Source organism: Vulpes vulpes, chromosome 1, assembly GCF_048418805.1.
Source record: "Vulpes vulpes isolate BD-2025 chromosome 1, VulVul3, whole genome shotgun sequence".
Lineage (NCBI taxonomy): Eukaryota > Metazoa > Chordata > Mammalia > Carnivora > Canidae > Vulpes > Vulpes vulpes.
In genome coordinates this window covers 68,738,909-68,753,515 of record NC_132780.1, presented here as the reverse complement: position 1 = coordinate 68,753,515, position 14,607 = coordinate 68,738,909, and the positions used below count along the sequence as shown (strand labels likewise).

Below are 14,607 nucleotides of genomic sequence, written 5' to 3'. Positions count from 1 at the left end.
TTTGTCCTTTGTCTATTTTATAATTAGATTGTTACATTGAAGTTCAAAATCTATTTTTTAAATATTTTATTTATTCATTTGAAAGAGAAACAGAGATAGCATGAGATGAGGAGGAGGGCGGATGCAGAGGGAGAAGTAGACATGCCACTGAGCAGGGAGCCCAATACAGGGCTCAATCCCAGGGCCCTGAAATTATGACCTGAACCAAAGGCAGACATTCAACCAAATGAGACTCCCAACTGCCCCCATAATCTATTTTTGAGTTAACATTATGTATAAGGTGTGAGATTTCCATTGAGATTCTGTTTTATTTGTTATTGTTGTCTTTTGCATTTATAATATCCAGCATCATTTATTGGAGGTCTGTCTTACTCCAATTGAAATGTTTCTGCAAGGATGCCTGGGTGGCTCAGTGGGTTGGGTGTCTGACTCTTGATTTCAGCTCAGGTCATGATTTCAGGGTTGTAGGATGGGGGCCTATATCAACCTCCTCTCTTAGCAGGGTGCCTGCTTGAGATTTTCAGATCCTCCCTCTCTCCCTCTCCCTTTGCCCTGTCCCCTGCTCTCTCATTCACATGTGTTCTCTCTCTCTTTCTCTTACAAATAAACAAACAGATTTTTTAAAAAGAAACATGGGATGCCTGGGTGGCTCAGCCATTGAGCATCTGCCTTCAGCTCAGGATTTGACCCCAGAGCCTGCTTCTCCCTCTGCCTGTGTCTCTGCCTCTCTCTGTGTGTCTCTCATGAATAAATAAATAAATATTGAGGGGAGGGGCAAGATGGCGGAAAAGTTGGGTCCCCAAATCACCTGTCCCCACCAAATTACCTAGATAACCTTCAAATCATGAAAATCTACGAATTCGTCCTGAGATTTAAAGAGAGACCAGCTGGAATGCTACAGTGAGAAGAGTTCGTGCCTCTATCAAGGTAGGAGACGGGAAAAAGAAATAAAGAAACAAAAGGGGGAGGGGCCCCACGAGGAGCCGGGCTAAGGCCGGGGGGAGTGTCCCCAGGACAGGAGAGCCCCGTCCCGGAGAAGCAGGAGCTGAAACAATCTTCCTGGGCAGAAAGGGGCTCGCAGGGAGTTAGAGCAAGAGCCAGGAGGGCGGGGATGGCCTCGGGCTCCCTGGGACAGTAACAGACACCTGCACCCGGGGAGAGCCCCACACCCCGCAGCCGAGCTCCCAAAGGGCTGCAGCGCGCACAGCTGGACACGGAGCAGCTCAGAGGGGCTCGGGCAGCGTCTCCGCAGAGGGGGCTGCTGGCCGGGAGCGCAAATCCAACAGCGCAGGCCCCGGAGCACTGGGCGCCGGGACACAGCCCAGGATCTGGCCTCCCCCCGGGACAGGCAGAGGCCGGGAGGGCCCAGGACAGCAAGGACGCTCCTGCCCCGAGCTGAGCAGATCAGCGGCCCTGTCCCGGAGCCTCCAGGCCCTGCAGGGGAGAGCTCCGTAGTTACTGCGGGAGCTGACTCCAGGGCTCCAGAGGTGGCCGCTGCCACTGCGGTTGTACCTCCTGGAGCCTCACGGGGTGAACAACCCCCACTGAGCCCTGCACCAGGCAGGGGGCAGAGCAGCTCCCCCACGTGCTAACACTTGAAAATCAGCACGACAGGCCCCTCCCCCAGAAGACGAGCTAGACGGAGAAGTTCCAGGGGAAGTCAAGGGACTTAAAGTATACAGAAACAGAAGATACTCCCCCGTGGGTTTTTTTTTTTTTTTTTTTTTTTTGCTTTGATTTCTGTTTGCTTCCCCCACACTTTTTTTCCTTTCTTTCTTTTTCTTTCTCTTTTTCTTCTCTTTTTTTTCTTTTTTCTTCCTTTTTTAATTCTTTCTTTTTCTCTTTTCTTTCCTTCTTTCTCTCCTCTCTGTTTCTCCTTTTCCCAATACAACTTGTTTTAGGCCAATCTGCACTGAGCAAAATGACTAGAAGGAAAACCTCACCTGAAAAGAATCAGAAACAGTCCTCTCTCCCACAGAGTTACAAAATCTGGATTACAATTCAATGTCAAAAAGCCAATTCAGAATTACGATTATACAGCTACTGGTGGCTCTAGAAAAAAGCAAAAAGGACTCAAGAGACTTCATGACTGCAGAATTTAGGTCTAATCAGGCAGAAATTAAAAATCAATTGAATCAGATGCAATCCAAACTAGAAGTCCTAACGACAAGGGTTAACGAGGTGGAAGAACGAGTGAGTGACATAGAAGACAAGTTGATGGCAAAGAGGGAAACTGAGGAAAAAAGAGACAGACAATTAAGAGACCATGAAGACAAAGAGAAATAAACGACTGCCTGAGGAAGAAACACCTACGTTTAATTGGGGTTCCCGAGGGCGCTAAAAGGGACAGAGGGCCAGAATATGTATTTGAACAAATCCTAGCTGAAAACTTTCCTAATCTGGGGAGGGAAACAGGCCTTCAGATCCAGTAAATAGAGAGATCCCCCCCCCCAAAATCAATAAAAACCATTCAACACCTCGACATTTAATAGTGAAGCTTGCAAATTCCAAAGATAAAGAGAAGATGCTTAAAGCAGCAAGAGACAAGAAATCCCTGACTTTTAAGGGGAGGAGGATTAGGGTAACAGCGGAACTCTCCACAGAGAACTGACAGGCCAGAAAGGGCTGGCAGGATATACTCAGGGTCCTAAATGAGAAGAACATGCAACCAAGAATACTTTATCCAGCAAGGCTCTCATTCAAATTGGAAGGAGAGATAAAGGGCTTCCAAGACAGGCAGGAACTGAAAGAATATGTGACCTCCAAACCAGCTCTGCAAGAAATTTTAAGGGGGACTCTTAAAATTCCCCTTTAAGAAGAAGTTCAATGGAACAATCCACAAAAACAAGGACTGAACAGATATCATGATGGCACTAAACTCATATCTGTCAATAGTAACTCTGAACATGAATGGGCTTAATGACCCCATCAAAAGGCGCAGGGTTTCAGACTGGATAAAAAAGCAGGACCCATCTATTTGCTGTCTACAAGAGACTCATTTTAGACAGAAGGAAACCTACAGCCTGAAAATAAAAGGATGGCGAACCATTTACCATTCAAATGGTCCTGAAAAGAAAGCAGGAGTAGCCATCCTTATATCAGATAAATTAAAATTTACCCCGAAGACTGCAGTGAGAGATGAAGAGGGACACTATATCATACTTAAAGGATCTATCCAACAAGAGGACTTAACAATCCTCAATATATATGCCCGAATGTGGGAACTGCCAAATATATCAATCAATTAATAACCAAAGTGAAAAAATATTTAGATAATAATAGACTTATACTTGGTGACTTCAATCTAGCTCTTTCTACCCTTGATAGGTCTTCTAAGCACAGCACCTCCAAAGAAACGAGAGCTTTAAATGACACACTGGACCAGATGGATTTCACAAATATCTACAGAACTTTACATCCAAACTCAACTGAATACACATTCTTCTTAAGTGCACATGGAACTTTCTCCAGAATAGACCACATACTGGGTCTCAAATTCAGTCTGAACCGATACCAAAAGATTGGGATCGTCCCCTGCATATTCTCAGACCATAATGCCTTGAAATTAGAACTAAATCACAATAAGAAGTTTGGAAGGACCTCAAACACGTGGAGATTAAGGACCATCCTGCTAAAAGATGAAAGGGTCAACCGGGAAATTAAGGAAGAATTAAAAAGATTCATGGAAATTAATGAGAATGAAGATACACCGTTCAAAATCTTTGGGATGCAGCAAAAGCAGTCCTGAGGGGGAAATACATCGCAATACAAGCATCCATTCAAAAACTGGAATGAACTCAAATACAAAAGCTCACCTTACACATAAAGGAGCTGGAGAAAAAACAGCAAATAGATCCTACACCCAGCAGAAGAGAGTTAATAAAGATTTGAGCAGAACTTAAGGAAATCGAGACCAGAAGAACTATGGAACAGATCAACAAAACCAGGAGTTGGTTCTTTGTAAGAATTAATAAGATAGATAAACCATTAGCCAACCTTATTAAAAAGAAGAGAGAGAAGACTCAAATTAATAAAATCATGAATGAGAAAGGAGAGATCACTACCAACACCAAGGAAATACAAACGATTTTAAAAACATATTAGGAACAGCTATACGCCAATAAATTAGGCAATCTAGAAGAAATGGACGCATTCCTGGAAAGCCACAGACTACCAAAACTGGAACAGGAAGAAATAGAAAACCTGAACAGGCCAATAACCAGGGAGGAAATTGAAGCAGTCATCAAAAACCTCCCAAGACACCAAAGTCCAGGGTCGGATGACTTCCCAGGGGAATTCTATCAAACGTTTAAAGAAGAAATCATACCTATTCTACTAAAGCTGTTTGGAAAGATAGAAAGAGGTGGAGTACTTCCAAATTAGTTCTATGCGGCCAGCCTCACCTTAATTCCAAAACCAAAGACCCAATCAAAAAGGAGAATTACAGACCAATATCCCTGATGAACATGGATGCAAAAATTCTCAACAAGATACTAGGTAATAGGATCCAACAACACATTAAGAAAATTATTCACCATGACCAAATAGGATTTATCCCCGGGACACAAGGCTGGTTCAACACTCGTAAAACAATCAATGTGATTCATCATATCAGCAAGAGAAAAACCAAGAACCATATGATCCTCTCATTAGATGCAGAGAAAGCATTTGACAAATTACAATATCCATTCCTGATCAAAACTCTTCAGAGTGTTGGGATAGTGGGAACTTCCTCGACATCTTAAAAGCCATCTACGAAAAGCCCACAGCACATATCATTTTCAATGGGAGAAGCACTGGGAGCCTTTCCCCTATGATCAGGAACAAGACAGGGATGTCCACTCTCACCGCTGCTATTCAACATAGTACTGGAAGTCCTCGCCTCAGCAATCAGACAACAAAAAGACATTAAAGGCATTCAAATTGGCAAAGAAGAAGTCAAACCCTCCCTCTTCACCGATGACCTGATACTCTACATAGAAACCCAAAAGCCTCCACCCCAAGATTGCTAGAACTCATACAGCAATTTGATAGCGTGGCAGGATACAAAATCAATGCCCAGAAATCAATGGCATTTCTATACACTAACAATGAGACTGAAGAAAGAGAAATTAAGGAGTCAATCCCATTTACAATTGCACCCAAAAGCATAAGATACCTGGAATAAACCTAAACAAGGAGGTAAAGGATCTATCCCCTAAAAACTATAGAACACTTCTGAAAGAAATTGAGGAAGCACAAAGAGATGGAAAAATATTCCATGCTCATGGATTGGAAGAATTAATATTGTGAAAATGTCAATGTTACCCAGGGTAATTTACACGTTTAATGCAATCCCTATCAAAATACCATGGACTTTCTTCAGAGAGTTAGAACAAATTATTTTAAGATTTGTTTGGAATCAGAAAAGACCCCGAATAACCAGGGGAATTTTAAAAAAGAAAACCATAGCTGCGGCCATCACAATGCCAGATTTCAGGTTGTACTACAAAGCTGTGGTCATCAAGACAGTGTGGTACTGGCACAAAAACAGACACATAGATCAATGGAACAGAATAGAGAATCCAGAAGTGGACCCTGATCTTTATGGTCAACTAATATTCGATAAAGGAGGAAAGAGTATCCATTGGAAGAAAGACAGTCTCTTCAATAAATGGTGCTGGGAAAATTGGACATCCACATGTAGAAGAATGAAACTGGACCACTTTCTTGCACCATACACAAAAATAAACTCAAAATGGATGAGAGATCTAAATGTGAGACAAGATTCCATCAAAAATCCTAGATGAGAACACAGGCAACACCCTTTTTGGACTCAGCCACAGTAACTTCTTGCAAGATACATCCACGATAGCAAAGGAAACAAAAGCAAAAATGAATTATTGGGACTTCATCAAGATAGGAAGCTTTTGCACAGCAAAGGATACAGTCAACAAAACTAAAAGACATTCTACAGAATGGGAGAAGATATTTGCAAATTACCTATCAGATAAAGGGCTAGTTTCCAAGATCTATAAAGAACTCATTAAACTCAACAGCAAAGAAACAAACAATCCAATCATGAAATGGGCAAAAGACATGAACAGAAATCTCACAGAGGAAGACATGGACATGGACTATATGCAGATGAGAAAATGCTCTGCATCACTTGCCATCAGGGAAATACAAATCAAAACCACAATGAGATACCACCTCACACCAGTGAGAACGGGGAAAATTAGAAGACAGGAAACCACAAATGTTGGAGAGGATGCAGAGAAAGGGGAACCCTCTTACACTGTTGGTGGGAATGTGAACTGGTGCAGCCACTCTGGAAAACTGTGTGGAGGTTCCTTAAAAAGTTAAAAATAGACCTGCCCTACGACCCAGCAATTGCACTGTTGGGGATTTACCCCAAAGATTCAGATGCAATGAAACCCCGGGACACCTGCACCCCGATGTTTCTAGCAGCAATGTGCACAATAGCCAAACTGTGGAAGGAGCCTCGGTGTCCATCGGAAGATGAATGGATAAAGAAGATGTGGTTTATGTATATAATGGAATATTACTCAGCCATTAGAAACGACAAATACCCACCATTTGCTTCAACGTGGATGGAACTGGAGGGTATTATGCTGAGTGAAGCAAGTCAATCAGAGGACAAACATTATATGTTCTCATTCATTTGGGGAATATAAATAATAGTGAAAGGGAATATAAGGGAAGGGAGAAGAAATGTGTGGGAAATATCAGAATTGGAGACAGAACATAAGGACTCCTAACTCTGGGAAACGAACTAGGGGTGGTGGAAGGGGAGGAGGGTGGGGGGTGGGGGTGAATGGGTGTCGGGGACTGAGGGGGGCACTTGAGGGGATGAGCACTGGATGTTATTCTGTATGTTGGTAAATTGAACACCAATAAAAAATAAATTTATTATTAAAAAAGAAATAATGAATAAATCTTTACAAAATAAAATAAAATAAAACAAGAAATGTGCTTGCACTTTGTCAAAAATCAGCAGAGCATATTTATGTGATTCTATTTCCATAGTTTTTATTCTGTTTCATTCATGTATGTGTGTATTTATTCACCAACACCACATAATTTTGATTATAGCAGCTCAGTAATAAGTCTTGAAATTAGATAGAGTAATTGTTCTTCTTTATTCTTTTTTAAAAAGTAATTTTAGCTTAGATCACTAATTTGATAATTTCTTCTTTCCAAATACATGTACTTAATATTATAAATTTTCCTCTCTGTCTTCCTTTAAATGTGTCTCACAGGTAAACTAGTTTCTAGTTTCTGTATAAATTTTAGATTAATTTTGCTTATCACTGCAAATGTTTTGCTAGTATTTTGAAAGGAATATGTTAAATCTATATTTAAATTTAAGGAAAAGTGGCACTTTTATGATGTTGGTTTTTCAAGTAATGAGCATAGTATGTCTCCACTTATTTAGATCTTTGATTTCTTTTATTAACATTGTGTGGTTTTCAGTATATGAGTCTTATCCATTAATTAGTTCTACACTTAAATATTTCATTTTATAAATGCTCATCAATAGTATTATAATTTTAATTTAAATCCATGAGCCCATTGCTAGTATGTGGAAATACAATTAAATTTTGAATGTTTATCTTATACTCTACAATCTTGCTGAGCTCTACATTGGTTCTAGTAATATTTTTGTAGCCTTCTTAGAATTATTCTGCATAGATCATCATATAATCTGAAATAGAAAGTTTTGTTTATTTAAGATCTATATGCCTTTTATTGGTTTTTCCCCATTGTATTGCACTACTATTTCTCTCTGTATTGTACTATTATTTGTGGGGCTTTATGGGGGGGGGAGCTGTTTGTTTGTTTAAAAAGCTTTTATTCATTTTTGCTCAGGGAAAGGACAATCTCAATGTCAACTTGTCACCTATTCATAAATTTGAACTTAACAGGATTCACTGCCCTAAAGACTCTGCACCTGGGATCCCTGGGTGGCGCAGCGGTTTGGCGCCTGCCTTTGGCCCAGGGCGCGATCCTGGAGACCCGGGATCGAATCCCACATCGGGCTCCTGGTGCATGGAGCCTGCTTCTCCCTCTGCCTGTGTCTCTGCCTCTCTCTCTCTCTGTGACTATCATAAATAAATAAAAATTAAAAAAAAAAAAAAAAACTCTGCACCTACAGACTTTTGACAACATAACTTAAAATGAAAATCTCCCTGTTCCCTAAGGTTGCATGTTGAAAGAATAAACAGTCCCTTGCAATAACCAACATTGTACTTGGCCTAGGTTTAGGGTCAAATAGCAAAACAAGAGAAAAAGTAAGCCAAGTTCATTGTAACTTGGTAGCCAGTAAGTACAAACATCATTGAACAAAGTAAGTTGCAGGCACCAAATAAAACAAATGGCAGGTTCATCAGCATGAAAAATTTACATTTTGAAGGTGAGGTCAACTATTCTGCATGTGAATATGTATGTCAATACTAGAGGCTAATGTGGAACCACAGAAACAAAACTTAAATCTTAGAACCAACTACATTGAATGTAAAATTCAAAACCTGAAATTACCCAGGAAGTTCTCCAAAATCTAGAGCTAAAACTGATTTTTGATGCACCCGGAAGATCTGTTTTAATGACTCTGTCACTTAGATTTGCACCGACATACATAAAATTTAAAGTATATTTCCCCCCACTGTTCTTTCCTATGTCTGAATCTGGGTATGCTTAACTCCTCAGCTCATGCACTAATGCATTAAAAATGATGAAATCTACTACCATGACTTCTTTTAAGAGCTCACACCACTTTAACAGTTAACACCCACAATAGCTTCCTAAAAATGTCCCAATAGAAAACTTTTTGTTCAGTTTGGTGCTTGCTGTGACATACCAACAGAATACAATTAATCTCAGGCACTACACTTCCAAGTAACTGAATCTAACTTTTGCACAAATTTTAACCTCATACCCATCTGCCAAAATGTTTGTTAAAATTTAACTATCTTTGATACTGTTAAACTGTAGTTCCTATACACAGTTTAATAGTGCCTTTCCCTGTGTATATCTGGACATTTTAATCAAGAAAACAATTAAAGTCATGGTATTATGATTAGCCAAACCTCTTCCTAGCAGACCACTGATTCTATTTAGCATATAATAAATGGCTTCCCAGAGATAAGAACAAACCACAATCTTTTCGATTCATGAAAAGGAGCTACCAACATGCTTTATGCCAAGAAGGTGCACTTTTCCAAAACACAGTCCAGAAGATTGATGGTCAGCTGGAAATCTTCCACTAATGACCCTGTGACAAACTCTCCAGATACACAGAGAAGAAACATCAAAGTTGTGGTGGAAACCTCAGCAGGGAAATGAAGCCTTAGAAGATAATACATATCTAACAAAAATGGGGAACAGGGTGACACTGTAGCTGACTATTCACAAAGGACTACAGTTTCTCCCTATGGACCAAAACTCTCTACAAAATAAACTGAACCTCAATTGCTTATTTTGAATTACACTTTTACAGAGCTATTTAGTACCTGACACAGAAAAACCATTGCATAAGGAAGCATTTATTTGAGGTTTAACATGAAATCATACAAATAAAATTTCTTTAAACACAAATCCACATTGAGTCATAACACAGATAGCAAAAGAAAAAAGTAAAAACAAAGAAAACTAACTGGCGGCTATATACAGTTGGACACGGTTGTGTCTTATACACTAGAAAATCTTTTACAAAATAATCATCTTAGATCAACAGAATACCAATCTGCAATGTCATCCTACAAGATGGGTTAACTTTAAGCAATCTCCTCTTGTTTTATCCAACGTCTTCCTTTAGTATGGCTGGTAAGTGTTTTGGTGATTGCCACCCCCTGTTGGTCACTGTAGTCTGCATATCCCTGTCCATATCCATAGTTCCCATAGTTAAACTCAGTATAACCATAGCTGCCAAAGTCACTATAGTTTTGATCACCACCATAGGCACTATTGTAATTTCCATATCCTTGATCATAACAGTGATTAAATCTTTGGTTCCAGTTTTGGCCCTGACCTTGTCCATGACCCCTACTACCACCTCGTTCAGCAGCTGCAGCACCTCTTCCTCCTTTTTGTTGTTGCTGTTGCTGCCTATATACCTCTTTGGGTTCTGCAACTTTGATTTCACACTTCCCAGAACCAATCTGATGATATCTGCTTTCTAACAATTTCTTTACTGGCTTTTCATCTGTATATGTAATAAAACAAAATCCTCTTCTTTCATTTGTTTTTGTATCCATGGGAAGTTCAATATCTTCAATCTCTCCAAAGGCTCCAAGATATTCTTTAATTTGTTCTTCGGAAGTATCTGGGCTTAATCCACCCACAAAAACCTTTTTGGGGGGTTCTTTCCCTTTAAAGCTTTGGCCCTTTTGGGGTCTATCAACATGCTATCCAGTTTGTGTTCTTTCAGTTCCAAAACCTTATCAATACTAGCAGCCTCTTTGAAAAGCACAAATCCAAATCCTCTTGATCTTCCAGTCACTGGATCTGTTTCAGTTATACAATCTACAACTTCCCCAAATCGGGACAAATATAGTCAGATCTTTCTTGCTTGTATCCCAGCTCAGTCCTCTAATAAACATTTTACTGTCATCCTGCTGATTCTTGTTTGCATTGATCTTGGATCCCTCTGCGAATTACTCTGTGTTGCTGAACTCGTTCATGTCCTCCATGGTGGCGGAGTTTTCAGCCCGAGGGTGCTGCCGTTCAGTCTGGGTCACGGCAGCAGCCACCTGTACTATTATTTGAATGAAAGTAGTAATAGCTGACATTTGTGCCTTACTCCTAAGGCATTTGTGCCTTAGATCTTTGGAAAAAAAGCATTCAGTGTTTATAATTAAGTATAATATTCACTGCATTTTGTAAATAGTTTTATCAATTTGAAGTCTCTTCTTATATTTTCTGAGAGTTTTTTCATGAATGAATATTTAATTATAAAATGTTTTGTTTTGTTTTCAGTTCAATTAGTTTTTTGCTTTACTATTTTGCAGCTCTCTTGACTTGGGCATACATATTTAGGATTGCTATATATTCCTGGTGGATTGATCCTTTTATCACTACATAACATATATCCCCATATTTTTGCTTACTATGTTCTTTTTCCTTCCTCATATTCTAATTTTTATCATTTCCTTTATATTTAGAGAACTTCCTTTGGCTATCCTTTTATGTCAGGTCTTCTGACATAAAACAAACACTCTTTCTTTTCTTTCATCTGAGAATGCTTTGATTTCCCCTTCATTCCTTAAGGATATTTTCACTGGTTATAGAGTTCTGGATTGACAGGTTTTTTTCAACATTTGAAAATTTTTGTGCTGCTTTATGCTGGTCTTTATGGTTTCTGGCAAGAAATCCACTGTCTCTCCCCAACTTTCTTTCCCCCGTCCTGTTTCTTCTCTTCTCCTCATGCCTGTGGTATGCACAGGGGACAGGGTTTGTAAGGAATTAGAGAGAAGGCAGCTGTCTGCAAGCAGAGAAAAGAGGCCTCACCAGAAACTATATCAACTGCGGTTTCATCTTGTACTTCCCAGCCTCCAGAACTGTGAGAAATGAATGTCTGTTGTTTAAGCCGCCCAATCTGTGGTATTTTGTTATGGTGGCTCAAGCTAAATAAGACAGCCCTCTATTCTGCTATTAGACCATCTACTGAGTATTTTATTTCACTTGTTTGCACTGAAAATGGTTATTGATGCAAAGTAAGCAACCCCTGAACTGGTTTGGTGAACAAGTCACAAGTAATGCAAACTCACCACGTAAGGGCTGGCTAACATGCAGGCTGCAGCTTAAGATATTTCAGTTTTGGAATCTTTGAAAATTATCTAAAATGAAACAAATGTGTTTGATTACCCAATCATTTGAGGAGCCAGTGTTGTTATTCAGTGTTCCTTCTTAAATGCCTATTCTTTTAATAAGTTACTGAATATCTTCATGTCAATCAATATTTATTGAGGAACTTCTATTTCCCTGGCACTGTGATAGCTATGCACATTAAAGAATAAACATAGAACTCACTTAATTCCCTTTTTGACTCTGTTGCCTTTTTAGCCTTATAACAATTTCTGCATTATGCCCAAGAAAGGAAGAAGTCCTTGGTATTAGGGTGGGCACTATGGTTACTGGCCCAGTGCCTATTTTTAAAATATCTTTCTTCTTCACTTCTTGTAGGAATTATTTTTTTGCTCTCATTTATGACTGAGGAAGAAATAAAGAGCATTACATGCATACAGTATAAAGCTTCTCTTTGTCTCTGTCTTTGCACAGAATTTATCCCACAAACTAACAGAGACTCAGGGGGCTTTCTGATACCCATAGGTGGTCTGAGGTTTCAGTGTGGCAGCTGGGAAGCCCAAACTACTACCATGGGGCAGCAGGAGAACCACTAGAAAGATCCTATTATAAGGATTTACTTTCTGTTTGTTTTTTCCCCTAAATCAACTGAAAAACAAAACAAAACAAAACTATATAATACTTAGCCTGATAAACAGAAAAAGGAAAATGCAAGATTTAAATTACCGGTTCATAAAATAAGGCACCAGACAATTCAGTTTCATTACACAGCATGAATGGTTGTAGTCTGTTAACAGGCAGAGGTGCTACGCATACAGATATTGCAATAATAGGAAAAAACAGTTGATTGGCGAAGCAGCTCCCCTGCTTTGATTATTTTCATAATTCTTGTCTGCCTACTGTCTTCATAGATAATCTCCAGAGCACAACATCAACTCTAGCCTTTTGGTACATTTGTTTTTATTTTTGCTATAATCAAAATTTTCAACCACTTTAAAACAAAAAGGTGTTATGCTCTTCTGTTTTTAGGTTTGTCACAATATTAGGTAATTAGGGATGTTGACAGTCTAATATCCAAATTAAATTCATTATGTTTTGGTAAAGACATGAGCCTAAGAAATGGTAAAGATACTGTGAAATTCCTAAATCTTAAAGTTTGCTTAATTTTGAGTTTAAATGTATATTTACATTCATATAAATAGATTAGATGATAGATAGATAGACAGATGATAGATAGATAGATAGATAGATAGATAGATAGATAGATAGATGATAGAAAAATAGCCAAAAGGGGCAAGGTCTCAAAATCCAGAGCCTTAGATGACTTCCAGACACAGACTCAAACCAGATTTTGAGGGCCACACCCATCCAAAAATATAGCTAGTACTGAGAGGTCATTGATTGATTAATTTTACAAATACTTATTGACAATTTACAAAGGGCCAGACACTGTTTGGGTGTTAAAGACCACTGGATCTCAGAGCCAAATCTGTAGGAATAATTTGCCCCTAAAAAGCAAGTCAACTATGAGAAAGCAGTGAGCTGAAGGCATCGCGTGCATGGCCCTGTTAACATACTGACACACGGTCCTCAGTAGACTTTCAGAGACCTATGCTATTTGGTATATCAGTATTCAGTACATGGAATTGCTTTTCCATAAGGTTTTTGTCACAAAACCACTGTAGTCATGCTTTCTTCATTTGAGAGATGTCAAGAAGAAGGCTTGAAAAAGGCAATCAATGTTGGTATCATCAGAGGTTCACTGGAGACTGAGAGGTATAAAGTGTCTAAAAAAGCATTAAGAGAGAGAAGACTAGCTGAGGAATTGACATGTGCATATACAACAGACACCCACAGTTCACTGTTACCTGTTGATGTATGGAAAATCACCCCAAATCCTACTGGCTCAGCACAACAATGACTTTTCTGCTGGTCCTGCTGGGCTTAGTTATATGACTGCATCAGCGGGCAGTTCAGCTACAGACAGGGTTCTAGGACAGCCTGACACCAATGTTTATGTTCATGCTGTTGGAGTTAACCATTACTTGGACCTCTTGCTTTCTCTGCCTGTCTGCCATGATTCAGTAGTGAAGCCCAGGATTGTTGACATGGCAGCAAGAGCAAGCCAAGTGACTGCAGCCAGAAGCCTGAAGGGCTCTTGAGGCCTGGACTCTGAAACTGTCATCATTTAACTTCTGCCACATTCCGTTGGTCAAAGCTAATCACAGGGCCAGGTCAGATCTAAGGGACAGTGACATAGGCTCCACCCCTTAAAGAAAGTTGTGCAAAAACCATAACCATATTTGACCTACAATGTCTATTAAGGACTGTGTGTCATATTCATAGTATTTGATGTCTATCTTATATACATTTACGTATATCTACATTTCAGAATAACCCCTGTTGCATAAGAGGTCATTGGAAATGCAGGAAGAAGAGAAAGAGGAGGGAGAAAAGGCTTTTTCTATTGTGTTGAAAAAATTTAAAACTTCTTTAAAAAATTGCAGAAATAGTTCAAAGAGCTTCCATATGCCATTTATTTAAATTCCCCAATTGCAAATATTTTTTTTTTCCTATTGCTGCCTCACTAGGATGGTGATGAAAGGAAACATAAATTCAGAAAGTAAATTAGTTGTTGCCTAGCCTGTGGGTGGGAATGAGAATGGGAAGTGACGGCTAAGGCATAAGGTCTTCCTTGGGGATTACAAAAGTGTTCTACCATGAGAATATTGCCACAGCTGTACAACTCTGTGAACACATTCAAAAACACAGGATTCTACACTCAAGTACATTTTATGGTAT

General features: G+C 39.4%; 1 pseudogene; it reads right to left on the bottom strand.

The window, feature by feature from the left end:
* Nucleotides 1–9,776: 9,776 nt before the first annotated feature.
* LOC112932970 (heterogeneous nuclear ribonucleoprotein D-like pseudogene) lies at nt 9,777–10,706 on the bottom strand (annotated as a pseudogene).
* Nucleotides 10,707–14,607: the final 3,901 nt, after the last annotated feature.